The sequence below is a fragment of the Rhinolophus ferrumequinum genome, chromosome 19 (genome assembly GCF_004115265.2).
Source record: "Rhinolophus ferrumequinum isolate MPI-CBG mRhiFer1 chromosome 19, mRhiFer1_v1.p, whole genome shotgun sequence".
Classification (NCBI taxonomy): domain Eukaryota; kingdom Metazoa; phylum Chordata; class Mammalia; order Chiroptera; family Rhinolophidae; genus Rhinolophus; species Rhinolophus ferrumequinum.
The window spans coordinates 44,317,229-44,330,551 of record NC_046302.1 but is presented as its reverse complement, the minus strand read 5'-3'; positions in this window follow the sequence as shown (position 1 = coordinate 44,330,551).

Genomic DNA, 13,323 nt, shown 5'->3' with positions numbered 1-13,323 from the left:
TAGCAGAGTAAATACAGATACTAACACAGGTAAAGAGAGGGAGGGCAAGTAGGTGGGTACTGCAGGCCCTGGATCAAAGCCTCACATAGTCAGGGAGTCAGCAGGAAAATGGTCCAGCATCCAAGAGCGGTTGCCTTCCTGAGCAAGGAGGGGGCTGGTGGTCTGGGCTGTCAGACCGAGTAGGTGACGTATGGCAGCCAGTAGCAAGGTATTACTGGCCAATAACAAGGTATGCCAATAAAGCTGAGGCTCAGAGGTGCAGAGGCCAAGAGGGGAGAGAGAGAGTGAAGATCAAAGATTAAAGTAAGACTGTCTCCATGGAACACTCAAGGAGGGATTTTTTCATAGAAAAAGTACAGACCCAGAGGCTGAGGGTCAGCCTTGAGCCCAACAGTGAGGGGCACTGATGCCTCTTAAAATCGAAGCATCCAGAAATCAATCAGCTGGATTAATCTCAAGCCATGTGTGGGTCAAGCAGCTGTGACTGTGGTTGGGGAAGAACTGCAGAGAGAGGGAGTCATGCTGGTCACTAGAAAGTTGAACCAGAGTAATTTTGCCTCAATGAAAGAAAAATTGCTTTCTTCAGCCCACAAATTGTGATTCAATTGTCTACTGCATTTTTGTCCCCTTCTCAATCCAGCAGGTTTTCTGAAATGAGATTATGTTTTAAAAAGGAAAAGACCAGGAGCAGCGGGATGGCTCAATTGGTTAGAACGTGAGCTCTGAGCAACGTTGCGGGTTTGATTCCCACATGGGTCAGTGAGCTGCGCCCTCCAGAACTAGATTGAAGACAACGAGCTGCCACTGAGCTCTGGGTGGGTGGCTGACTAGTTCAGTTGGTTAGAGCACAGTGCTCTTAAATACAAGGTTCCCGGTTGGTTCCCACATGAGCCACTGTGAGCTGTGCCCTCCACAACTAGATTGAAACAACTACTTGACTTGGAGCTGATGGGTCCTGGGAAAAACACACTGTTCCCCAATAAAGTGCTGGAAATACACACTGTTCCCGTTCCCCAATAAAATCTTTAAAAAAATTTTTTTTAAATGTGCTTGTTTAAAAAAATGAAAAAAAGGAAAAGACCAGCAGCAAAAGGTGCAATGCAGCCTCAGAGATGAGAGTGGCTGTGACTGGCCCAAGAGGGAGGCAGTGCCCCTCTGTCAAGCATCTCTTTGTAGCTACTGATCTTTATGAATGTTAGAGAGCCTCCTGGGGAACCATCACTATGTCCACGGTTGGGTCTCAGAAATACACTGACATGTCATCTGTGGGATGATACCAAGTGGAGGGAGGAAGAGTAGGACTGCTGAGAGACATGTCACCATACAGATATAGACAGATCGATGGAATGATAGATAGATAGGTAGATAGATAATCAAAAAGACACAAACAATATAAAACTTTTGATCTAATGGATATAGACAAAAACAGATAATGAAACTTCTTCTCATACAAATATAGAACAAAGTTGTTCATGTACAAGGTCATAAAGCAAGTTGCAAAAATTTTTAAAGAATCAATATCACACAGACCATGTTCTTTGACCAGAGTGCAACTGCTTATGTCAGTGACAAAATGATAAATAAAACATTCCTACACAGTTGACAAATAAAGCCACACTTCTCAATAATTTGTGGGCAAAAGTGAAAATGAATACAGATATTTAAAAATAATTAGAAATGTACAATCACTACATATGGGAAGCTATGAAAGCATACTTAAAGATAAATTTATAGTCTTAAGTTTATATGTTAGCAAATACAAAGGCAGGAAAGTAAGAAAGGCGATAAATATTAGAGAAGAAATCAATGAAATAGAAAACAAATTTACACTAGAAAGAAATATACAACATCAAGAATCAACAAATACAAAAGCATTTGTTTTTTGGAAAAAGTTAATGAAATTAATATTTGGCTAAAGTGATTCAAGGAGAGAAGGCACAAAAACCATTTAGAAACACTTTATAAAATAGTAATCAGTTTTTGAAAAATGTATACATTATCTATCGTATAACCCAGTCATCCAAATTGTATTTGTTCAAGAAAAATGACAACTATAAAAGGCTTATATGAATTTTCATAATAGCTTTAGTTGTAATAATTGAAAATAGGAAACAACCCAAATGTCCATGAAGAGATGAATGGATAAACAAATAGTGATATGTCCATACAGTAGAATACTAGTGAGCAATAATAAGGAGTTACCTATCTATATCTGCAGCAACATAGATGAATCTGAAAATCATGATGCTGAATTTTGTAAAAAGCCAAACAAGAAAGGGTACACATTATATGATTTCATTTATAAAAACTGCTAGGGGATGCAAATTAATCTACAGTTGCAGAAATCAGAGCAGTGATTACATGGAGATAGAATAGAAGAAAAGATGGATTACAAAGGGGCAAGAGGCCTGTTGGGAATGATAGGTGATGGACATGTTCATTATTTTGATTGTGAGGATGGTTTCACAGTGTTTACATAGGTCAAAACTCACTGTGTTAGGCCCTGTCCTCAAAAAGTAGATATCACAACAGGACCAGAAGACAACACATCTAATGGGGGGAAACCTGTGAGAGAAAAGGGGAAGGAAGAGAGAGGAGGCTGGGAGAGCCATCAGACCACAGTGCAGAACTGACCCAGGTATAGGAGGCAGGAAAGTAAAGGAAGCAGGATGGAAAACAGGAAGGTCTTGGACTAGAGTGTAGTTCTAAGAAATTTTGGCAAGGCTGATGCGGAATTCTCTGCGCCTATCAATGGAGTCCTGCATCTCGCAGGAATAGGCCTCCCTTAGTTCTTTGCTACACCTGGTCACTGGGTAGGATAGCCTGGGCGAAGTGTGACATGGGCCCAAATGCAGTGCACAGCATTCAGCAGTGTTAGTCAATTACTCTTTGAGAAGTAGATTCCCACCAAATTAGACACTTTAAATATGTACAGTTAATTGTATGTCAATTATGCCCCAATAAGATTATAAAAACAAGAAAGACACAATGGCAGATAAAGCAGAGGTGAAACATAAAAGAGAAACTATGGCCAACTTTATGCCAGTAGATTTGGAAACTTGGAAATGTATAAATTCCTAGGAAAATGTAATTTATCAAAACTGATTCAAAAAACAGAAAATCTGATTAGCATTATAAACGAAATTCAAACAAATACCCACAATCCAGTAATCCTGTTATGGGATGATACCCACAAGAAAGCTCATGGCAGCAATGTTTGAGTAGTAAAAACATGAAGCATTTAAATAGACATGAAAAGGAGACTAGACAAACCAGCTGTGCTCCATTTACACAAAGAATATACAGCAGTAAAAATTATAACTTTAACCTATATACAACCAAATTTTGGAAACATATTATTAATTAAAAAATAAATCCCAGAAGATGATATAATATTTATAGAGATTAAAAAAGTAGCAGAATTAAACAATATAAGCATTCAAGCAAATGTGATAGAACTATACATTATAAAAAGCAAGGAATTCATAATTAGTCTAGTAATCACTTCTGAGATATGGGGTGAAACATGACATACAATCTATTAGAAATGATCTAATTCTTGGGTTTATGGGCATTGATTATATTATTATGCTTTTTACCTTACATACCTCTATCATTAATCCTTTGAATGTAGCAAATAATATGCATCTTCTTAAAAGAGAAATCAGTGGAAATGTAATGGCTGTATGCGATGTCAGAGGGGTAGTAGATTGGGGGAGGGAGGTTATCACTTTGGGAGGGGTATAAATGTCTAACTATTACATTGTTTTGTACACCTGAAACTAATAATAAAAATTCTAAAAAATTAAAAATTAAAAAAAAGAAGTACAAAAAAAGAGAGAGAGAGAAATCAAAGAGAGAAAAATCCTATTCCACACAGAGGAAACAGCAGGTGCAAAGATATTAGAGCAGCACGTTGGAATCATGACATGGAACAAATGAGAAAAAGTAGGAAAGTGACTGAAGCCAGGTGAGCTTGGTATTGGGAAAAAAGAAGCATGGTTCCTGGGCATCGCATAGGACCAACACCACTCCTAGCTATCATAGCTCACATTTTTTCACCTTGTTAAGAGACAGTCTTCACAAACTCGACCTTGCTGCTCTGAGCAAGTGCTGATTAGTCATGCTACGACTGCTGATTTCCAAAGGCACAGCTCACAGAGAGGCTCTTCAGGTTATTCACCATTAATTCAGAATTCATGGATGGATGGAATTTTCCCATTTCTCATGAAGACCGGATAGATTTTCACTTTGTAAACATTATTTAGTATACCGTTTCAATATGTAATCGCATTTCACTTCTCTCACTACAAAATTTCAAATAAAATAGCATTTCCCCCTGGTTACAAAAAAAAGTAATACATTGTTATTGTAGAAAATACATATAAGCCCTAAGTATATAATAAAATTCACTGTGATGCCAGTGCTCAAATATACATGCTGCTTAAAGATTGATGTACAGACACATATACAAATATTGTATTTCACAAAATTAGAAATATTTTAGATATCATTTTAAAGCCTGTTAATTTTTCATGTTGTTAATTATTTTTGTTAATATTGTAACATTGTCTCTAATTCATTACATAATATTCAGATATACTAGGAATTGGCAAATCATGACCTGTAGGCCAAATCCAGCCTGTCACCTGTTTTTGTAAATAGAGTTTTATCGGAACAGAGCCATGCTCATTGGTTCATATATTGCCTATAGCTATTACAACACAGTTAAACAGCAGTGATAGAGACTGTACCATAAAACTATTTTGGACCTTTGCAGTAAAAGTGCCAACCCTTGCTAAAAGACACAATTGAATGGCTATATAATATTTTATATGAATGTATTCTAAATTAACTAATTTCTCATTAGCATACATTTTGACTATATCCAATTTTTCCTGTTCTGTTCACCTTGGCTCACAAACTTTTTCAGCCATCCTAAAAGTAAAATCATTGGATCAAAGTAAACTTACTATATAAGGTCTTTGAAACATGTGGCCAAATTTCCCCCAGAAGATATCACCAACCGACATCACTGCTACTATTCACAATGAAACTTCTGGATGAAATCGCTTCCCCCACTGCATACACATCCTTACCGCCCACTTTTGATCGTTTACTCTTGGGAGTTATGAATGACTTCATCACAATGTTAATGACGTGTGTTCAGTCTATCTTCCTTGACCTCTAGCGCCGTTGACATACTGACCCTCTTTTTCCTTGGATCTGAGGCCCTCCAGGTCCCTTCACCTCTGCTCACTCTATATGCTCCTTCTTCCTCTTAGTTGTTCTCCCTGCAGTCTCTTCCTGGTGGAAATTTCCCAAGAACAGGTCTTGACGTCGGCCTAAGCTGTCTTTTTTCTCAGCATCTACGTTTGGATGTCTTCTCATAACCAACTTCATAGCATCCTGCCACCAGGGCCTACATTCATTCTGGCATATTCTACTTCTACCTTAGAAGGCTGAAGTAGCTTCTTTACTGGCCTACTTCTTATAGTTACGTCTTCCTCAATTTTTTATATACCCCTGTCAGATTGTTTTCTCTTTTAAAGGTGTAATTGTATTAATTTCTGCTCATAAATCTGCAATGAATTTTCATTGCTTACAGAATAAAGTTAAAATTCCTTTCATTGTTATTAAATATTATTCAAATTGGCCCCAATTTACCTTTCAGGCCTTAATTGCCTTAATTAGATTATTTCCCAAACTGTTAGTTTTAAAAAATTGAACTGTTCCCTCTTCTCCAATCATGGGTTTTTAAACCCTTATATATTTTTGGTGAGTTCTATATGTATAATGTCTTTTTAACATTTACCTTAATGCCCTCTGTTTAACCCATCAAATCATACCCATTCTTCAAGGCCTAGATTTCACGTTGTTTCTTTTACAAAGTTTTTGCTTCGTCCCATCAGCCAGAAAATGTATCTGCCTCCTATGAACTCTCCATAATAATGACATGTTTACCTGTGCCTGTCATATGATACTTACTTTCTATACAATGACTTCTAAAATTATCTTATTTCACTGTTTGCTTTACACTAAATTACTGCATGTGTTGTGCCATCTTTTTCTTTGAATCCTCACTATGCTGTCCACAAAATGGAGATTATTCTAGAATGAATGACTGAATGAAGGAACTGATCATTCACCAAATAGAGGAAAGAGAGACTTGAGGTAGTTCAATACTTTGTGATTCATCTAGCATTGGAATAAAAGCCAGAGAATTACAAATTCAGATCTTCTAATAGTATCACTGTTACCACTATTTACTCACCTAAACATAAGTACTATTAGGCACAATATATATACCTCCTAATACATCAAGATATAATACTAATACATCAAGCCATCCAGGAATGACTCTGTTTCTTTGTAACTAGATTTCACAAGGTAGTTACCGCTGATCTGTGGGACTAGGTGGTGTGTGGTGTGGCACTTACCAACTAGAAAAGCAGATGGATAAACTGTACTGAAGCTTGAGGACACTTTCCAGATTGGAAGCAGTAAAGACTTCTCATTATATTCTGGTTCATTAGATTATACACAGACTTAACAGTGGGTTTTGTTTTGTCCTCTCTCTATAGTGTTAAAGATTTATTTACTCACAAAATTCCAGATGACAGAGGGACAAGAACAGTATACTAATTAATATTTATTATTAATTACTAATTCATAATTAATTTTATCTATAGAATGTAAGTACATCAGGTGACAAAGAAGCTTTTTTTATTATAGGAAGTCAAAAAATTTCCCAGCATAGCGTAATAGCATATTCATGTATGTTTTGCTGAACATTAGCTTTATCTAGATTTTCTTGTAAGGAGTGGAAAGAAAAGAACTTGTATTGAAGGCAATTTTTGTCTAGGGTCCTTCATTGTCCAGTGTATAACCTTGGGTAAGTTCTTTCACTTCTCTGGGCTTCTGTTTCCTTACCAGTAAATTGAAAGGGCTCAACTAGGTGGTGATACGTAAGACCTTTCCACCTCTGAGTGTCTGAATGCTACCTCACCACATGTAGAGAATGGAGAGCGACGTCTCAGATCCACATACTGAAACTGCCACTGAAAAGCCCGCATTGTTTGTGTGATGGCCACTAGAACTTTTGTGTTAGATGATCTCCCAGGATGTCTCTTTTCTTACCCCAAACCTTACATTGCTCAGGGGCTCCTACAGAGCATGTGTGCTGGAAAGAACCTAGATCAGCATCTTGGGAATTGAATCTTCTTAAAGCCACTGTGCTGTGAAGGAGTTCTTTAATATAAAAACTATTTTCTGTTTAGAAATGACTAAGGAGTTCTGGTCTTCTACAGTGAAGTAGAGACAATGTCCTGGTCCAGGGCACAAATGGATGGATTTATGAAGCTCCCCCTATTTCAATGAGTCTGTCAGCAACAGTCACATGTTTTGCAAGAATTTTACTTAATCTTTCTTTTTACATTTATATTTATAATAGTGCAATTGCAGCAAATCTTTGGAAAATCATGATGAAATCATTTCCTCTTTAGTAGTTATCAGGACAGGACAGCATTTACAAATATGTGTTCTTCCTAGTTTGCTTTAGCTTATTTTCCTTATCTTTCCAAAAAATCTTGACTGTTCTATCAGGATCACTTTTGCGCTATATTTCCTTGGTCAAAAATTTTGCTGATTGAATTATAATAATGGCACACTAAAGCTTAAAAGGATCATAGAAATAATTTAATACAAGCCCCTCATTTTAAAATTATTAATATTGAAAACCCTGGGGATTTAATAGTTTGAGGTCACTGTACTAACCTAGGTTTCTCAGTAAACAGAGGCAAAGCTTGAATACTGATTATTTATTGGGAGGGAAAACCCAGGCTGGGGAGAGAAAGGGAAAGAGGAAGGGAGGTAGGAAAGGATGGAAAGTAAATGTACAATGATGTACACATATGAAAGAAGTGGAGCTCAGGTAGAATTTGGCTTGAATAGTGGCTTTTGTCAGGTAAGTGTGGGAAGGTCCCGAAGTCATTCATGAAATGGCTCACTCAGTAAAAGGAGGAACAGACGCTCATCTCTCTGAGTTCAGAAGCTACGCAAGGAAGCCTATAAACCTTCCATAACCAAGAGTTATTTAAGATGGCTATTCATAATGGCGACAATACTATATAAAATGCCTACATATAAGCCCAACTAGAAATGAGCAACAACTACAGAATTACATAAAGAAAACTATAGAACTAAAGGACATAAATGAAGACTTGATTAAGACAAAAAGAGAGTGAGAGAGACTAAGTTCCTGTGTTGAAAGAATTTAATATTGTAGGGATAAGTAATCTCACTATACTCATTTATAAATGTAATGCCAATAAATATCACCAAAAGAATTTTTATAAGAATTAGCAAACTAATTTTGAAAATAATAATTAGTTTTGTCTTGCCCTATTAGCTATCAACCACACGATAAAACTAGGTTAACTTGGAAAATTATAGCATTGGTGCATAAACCTACACATTTCACGACGGAACAATTGAGAATAAAACAGAGACATGTATATATGAAAATGCAATTTATGATAAAGGTAGAATTCAAAATCAGTTGAGAAATGACAGATTATTCAACAATTAGCATTGGCACATCCATCTGGGGAAAAGATGTCAGTAAGCCATTCCATACACAAAAATAAATTCAAATGGATTAAGTAATTAAAAATCTAAAAATGAATTAAAAAGAAACTATAATGGAATATTTTAGAATCTGAAGAGTTTATCTAAGCAATACACTAAACCCAGAAGTTATAAAAGTGATATATAAATTTTTAAATATATAGAAATTAAATATAATGCATATATCAGAGTAAAGATTAACATCTATAATTAATAGAGAACAAAATCAAATTAAAGAAAAACAAGCCACTTCATAGAAACATGGTCATATTAGATGAGCAGCAAATTTCCAAAACAAGATACACAGACAAGATAAATGAAAAGACGCTCAACCTTATTGCACATCTGGGACGTTATAAGTGAAACGAGTTCTCCTGTTATGTCCAACACATTGCCAAAAATTTTAAGAATTGATTCTATACATAAGTGACAAGACGGTAGGGTAAGTCACTTGTTGTCATACTTTATTTGTGGAATATATTGCTAAATATTTTTAAAGAGAAACTTGATGTTATTGATCAAGGAACAATACATAAAATACAATTCAATTTACAATTTACACTCTTATTCATATGTATAATTAAGTTCGGGAACTCATCCTAGAAAAATTGCTTCATACCTCATGGCTGAATATCACTAGAGTCACCTTTAAAGTCCTCCCCTTAGGAAGTTATGTACGGATGCCAGCACCTAGTCCACCCTTCAAAGCAATTTTGGAACTCTTTTTTTCTGGAATGGTCATCAGAGCTGTCGTCGTATTACACTTGATGTCCTGAATGTCACCAAAATGTTTTCCTTTCAATATTTCCTTTATCTTTGGGTAAAGAAAGAAGTCATTGGGGGCCAGATCAGGTGAGTAGGGAGGGTGTTCCAATACAGTTATTTGTTTACTGGCTAAAACTCCCTCACAGACAGTGCCCTGTGAGCTGGTGCATTGTCGTGATGCAAGAGCCATGAATCGTTGGCGAAAAGTTCAGGTTGTCTAACTTTTTCACGTAGCCTTTTCAGCACTTCCAAATAGCAAACGTGGTTAACTGCTTGTCCAGTTGGTACAAATTCATAATGAATAATCCCTCTGATATCAAAAAAAGTTAGCAACATCGTTGCAACAAGTTCGCGAACTTAATTGTCAAATCCCGTATATATGCATGCAAATACCATGATTAGGGATGGCAGGATGCCCAGTTATTTATGTGATTACTTCTAGAAAGAGAATAAAACTGGGGGAGGAGAGAGGTGAAAGGGAAAAATGACATGTCTCATTTTATTTCTCTATTTTGTGAATCTTTTACTGGAATTTTTTAGTCAGATCCTCCTTGTCTAAGATAGTTTTAACTTTTTCCTGAGCATAAGGTATGTTTTGCACACACACACTTACACACTTAGTTGCAGAGGGAAATAAACCTCTGTGTATATAGTTGGATGAATTTCCACAAGCCGAGCAAGTAACAGCAGTCAGATGATGAAGCCTCTCCCCTCAAAAGGTAACCATTAGCCTGACATCTGACAATTAATTATTATTTTTACCTATTTTGTTATTTTACATAAAAGGAATTGTATGCTTGGTAATTTTTTTTTTTGTATCTGGCTCCTTTGCTCAATGTTATGATTTTGAGTTTATTATAGTTTCAGATTTTTCATTCTCAATACTTTCCACCAAGTGAACATTCCAGAATGTATTTATTCAATCTACTATTGATGGTCATTTGGGTAATGACCAATTTAGGGGTAATATAAACAGTGCTTCACTGAACAGTCTTCTATATGTCTTTTGGAGAATGCACATCCGTACACATTTCTGTTAGGTATACACCCAGAAGTAAAAGTCCTGGCTATAGGCTTTGCATGTTATTCTTGAGAAGATGTTGCTAAGTAGTTTTCAAAAATAGTATTTTATCAATTTTCACTCCCACCTATGGTGTCCAAGACTTCAGTTTACTCTACATCCTTGGCAACATTTGGTATTATCAGTCTTTTTCACTTGACTATTCTGGTGGTTATTTAGTAGTGGTATCTAGTTATGGTTTAACTTGCACTTTAAAAAACATAACTACTAAGGTTGAGTACCTTTTTGTAGATTTAATGTCTAAATCTTCTCTTGTGAACTAACTGTCTGTTGAAGTCATTTGCCCATTTTCTATTGGATTGTTAGCTTGTTTCTTATTTGTATTTATGCAAATATATATAGTATAATATATATGCATATATATACATATATATGTATACACACAGATATATATACACATATATATATATCGAGAGAGTATCTGTTCTCATTCAGTGGGTTGATTTTTAACTTTTTACAGATACCTTTTGAAGAGTAATTTTTATTGTAATATAATCCAATTGATCATTTTTTTCTTTATAGTTAATCCTTTTGGTGTCTTATTTAGGAAATCTGCTACTCCAAGAGGACAAAGATGCCCTGTGCCATTTTATCTTACTTGCCTGGTTTTTGAAAAGGAATACAAATATAAAGATTAGTAAAATCTTTTATACTGATAACACCTAAAAATTGAAGAACTAACCACCAATAGAATTTTACAGTGAAAGTCAATACTTCCATTGTTATGATCTTGTTAGGAAGGAATAGTCAGTCCCATTTATCATTACAAAGTTTAATACCACTTCAATATTTGTAAATTAAATGCATTGCCACTTGACTATAAAACTCATGACTATAGTGACTAGGCATATGTAGAAAGTATAGGTGAATTCTTTGGGAAAAAAAAATACCTTAGGTATCTTCACATTACTATTCATTATCCTGACAAATAAGGAAAGAGACTTCAAAAATATCAAAGGGGACTTAAAAGATACTACATGACTTCTGTGTTAAATTGAAAATGATTGTTGGGTTTAGCCAGCACAAATGAGAAAGCTCTTTATCTTATTTTAAGCACTCTTTCTTTATACCTTCTTATAAATTTCCTCATTCTCATTTTCTTGGGCTAGAAAAGGATTCTGATTAAAGATGGACTTTACCAGAAGAAATCAAGTTTGTCTCTTGTTATTCTGTTCTTTTTCTTAGTTTAGAGTTTCATAGGTTTATAGCACTCAAATAGATTTTGAAGTCTTATCCTATCCATCCTCCAAAAACAACCCAGAAATATGAGAACTAATCCTGGTTATGTGACAATTTGCCAAGACTTAAGTTATGCAGGAAACATAGTCATCTGGTTCTATTTTTCATTTTGACTAAATACAGTAGAAAGACTATAAACAATACTGAAAAATCACTGAAATAAACTAGAAGACGTGTTTTATTCAATGTCAGTCTTTTTCTAAATTTTTTTTTATATTCCAAGTTCTTAAATGATGATTGTAAAGTATTACAACATTAAGTATATTTAGCGTCTTAACGAAGATAATGGGTTCCATCATTCTCCCAAGGGTTTGGAAAGAAATGATATCGATTTACTTGATTTCTTAGGTACACTAGTTTTGTATGTATTCTCCTTTTAAAACATTCCACTTGTCACGATTTAAATTTGAAACTTGCCACTTGAGTATTTGTCGTTGAACGAGCTCTCAACTGCTCTTCATCCCCTTAGTCTCCTGTAACTCCAATCTGCCTTATTATTTTCAAATTCATCTTCTTACTTTACCCAACTTTTATGTTGTTTCCCTTTGTTCCTTAACCTTCAGTGGCTCCCCATTACTGAAGGATAAGACTCAAAATATCTCAATCGAGCATCAGAGGTCTTTTAAAAACTGGCAGGAACCTACCTTTCCAGCCCATACTCATAACGTTCCCTTACGAAAACTTTGATGGCTACTTCTGGTCATCAGGTATCACATGTACATGTAATCCCTTCTTTTCGTCTAAAATAAAACAATTTTCTCTTTTTCTGGAATACTTTCCTATCCCTTCTCCTTGACCATCTACCTCTTTCAAAGCTAACATCAGAACCCCTGCCTTGGCATTTTACTAATCACTCTTTTCCATGGATAAGAACGTCTATGGAATACATTTGGTCTTGTCATGCATTTGAGGGCGACCAACCAGTACCTGCCTTCCCATCCATTCATGCATCCGTTTATTTTAAATATGTTAAAAACCCACTATTACTAAACATTAATCTAGGCAATAGATAAGTCCCTGCTCTCACGAAGTTTATTTTTATTCTGGAGAGACAGAAAATTAACAAAAAACATGTATTTTTAGATGATAATACTCACTATAAAAAATAAAGCAGAGTACAGGCATAAGTCAAAGTGACAGGGCAGGTCTGTGATCTATTTTATAAATGAGGATCAGGGAAGACTTCTCCATTGAGGCAATATTTGAGAAGTAATTATATGCTAGGCAAAGTAGCTTTGACCTGCAGTAAAAGGTATCTGCATATTTCCATGGAGGGAGAATATCATATGCAAATCTCCAGCAAGATTTTCTATTGACTAGGAATTCTACATAATCATTTTTTAAAAATATGTATCTACAGATTTCTATGATGGAGACTTGTTCCTTTTTCTCCAAGTAAAGTAATATATCTAGTGGAATTTCACCTGAGTGGAGGTCGCAGCCCAGGAATGTTACGACATTGGATCCGAGGGTCTCCTGGAATTGCTGTGAAGGTAGTCTGAACCTACATGGATTTGTTTGTGGGCAAATGGGCAAATTCTTGGTCTTCCTCTGAATCCATTTATGAGAAATCGACGGCAGTTCTGGAATCCAAGATGAAACAAATGCAT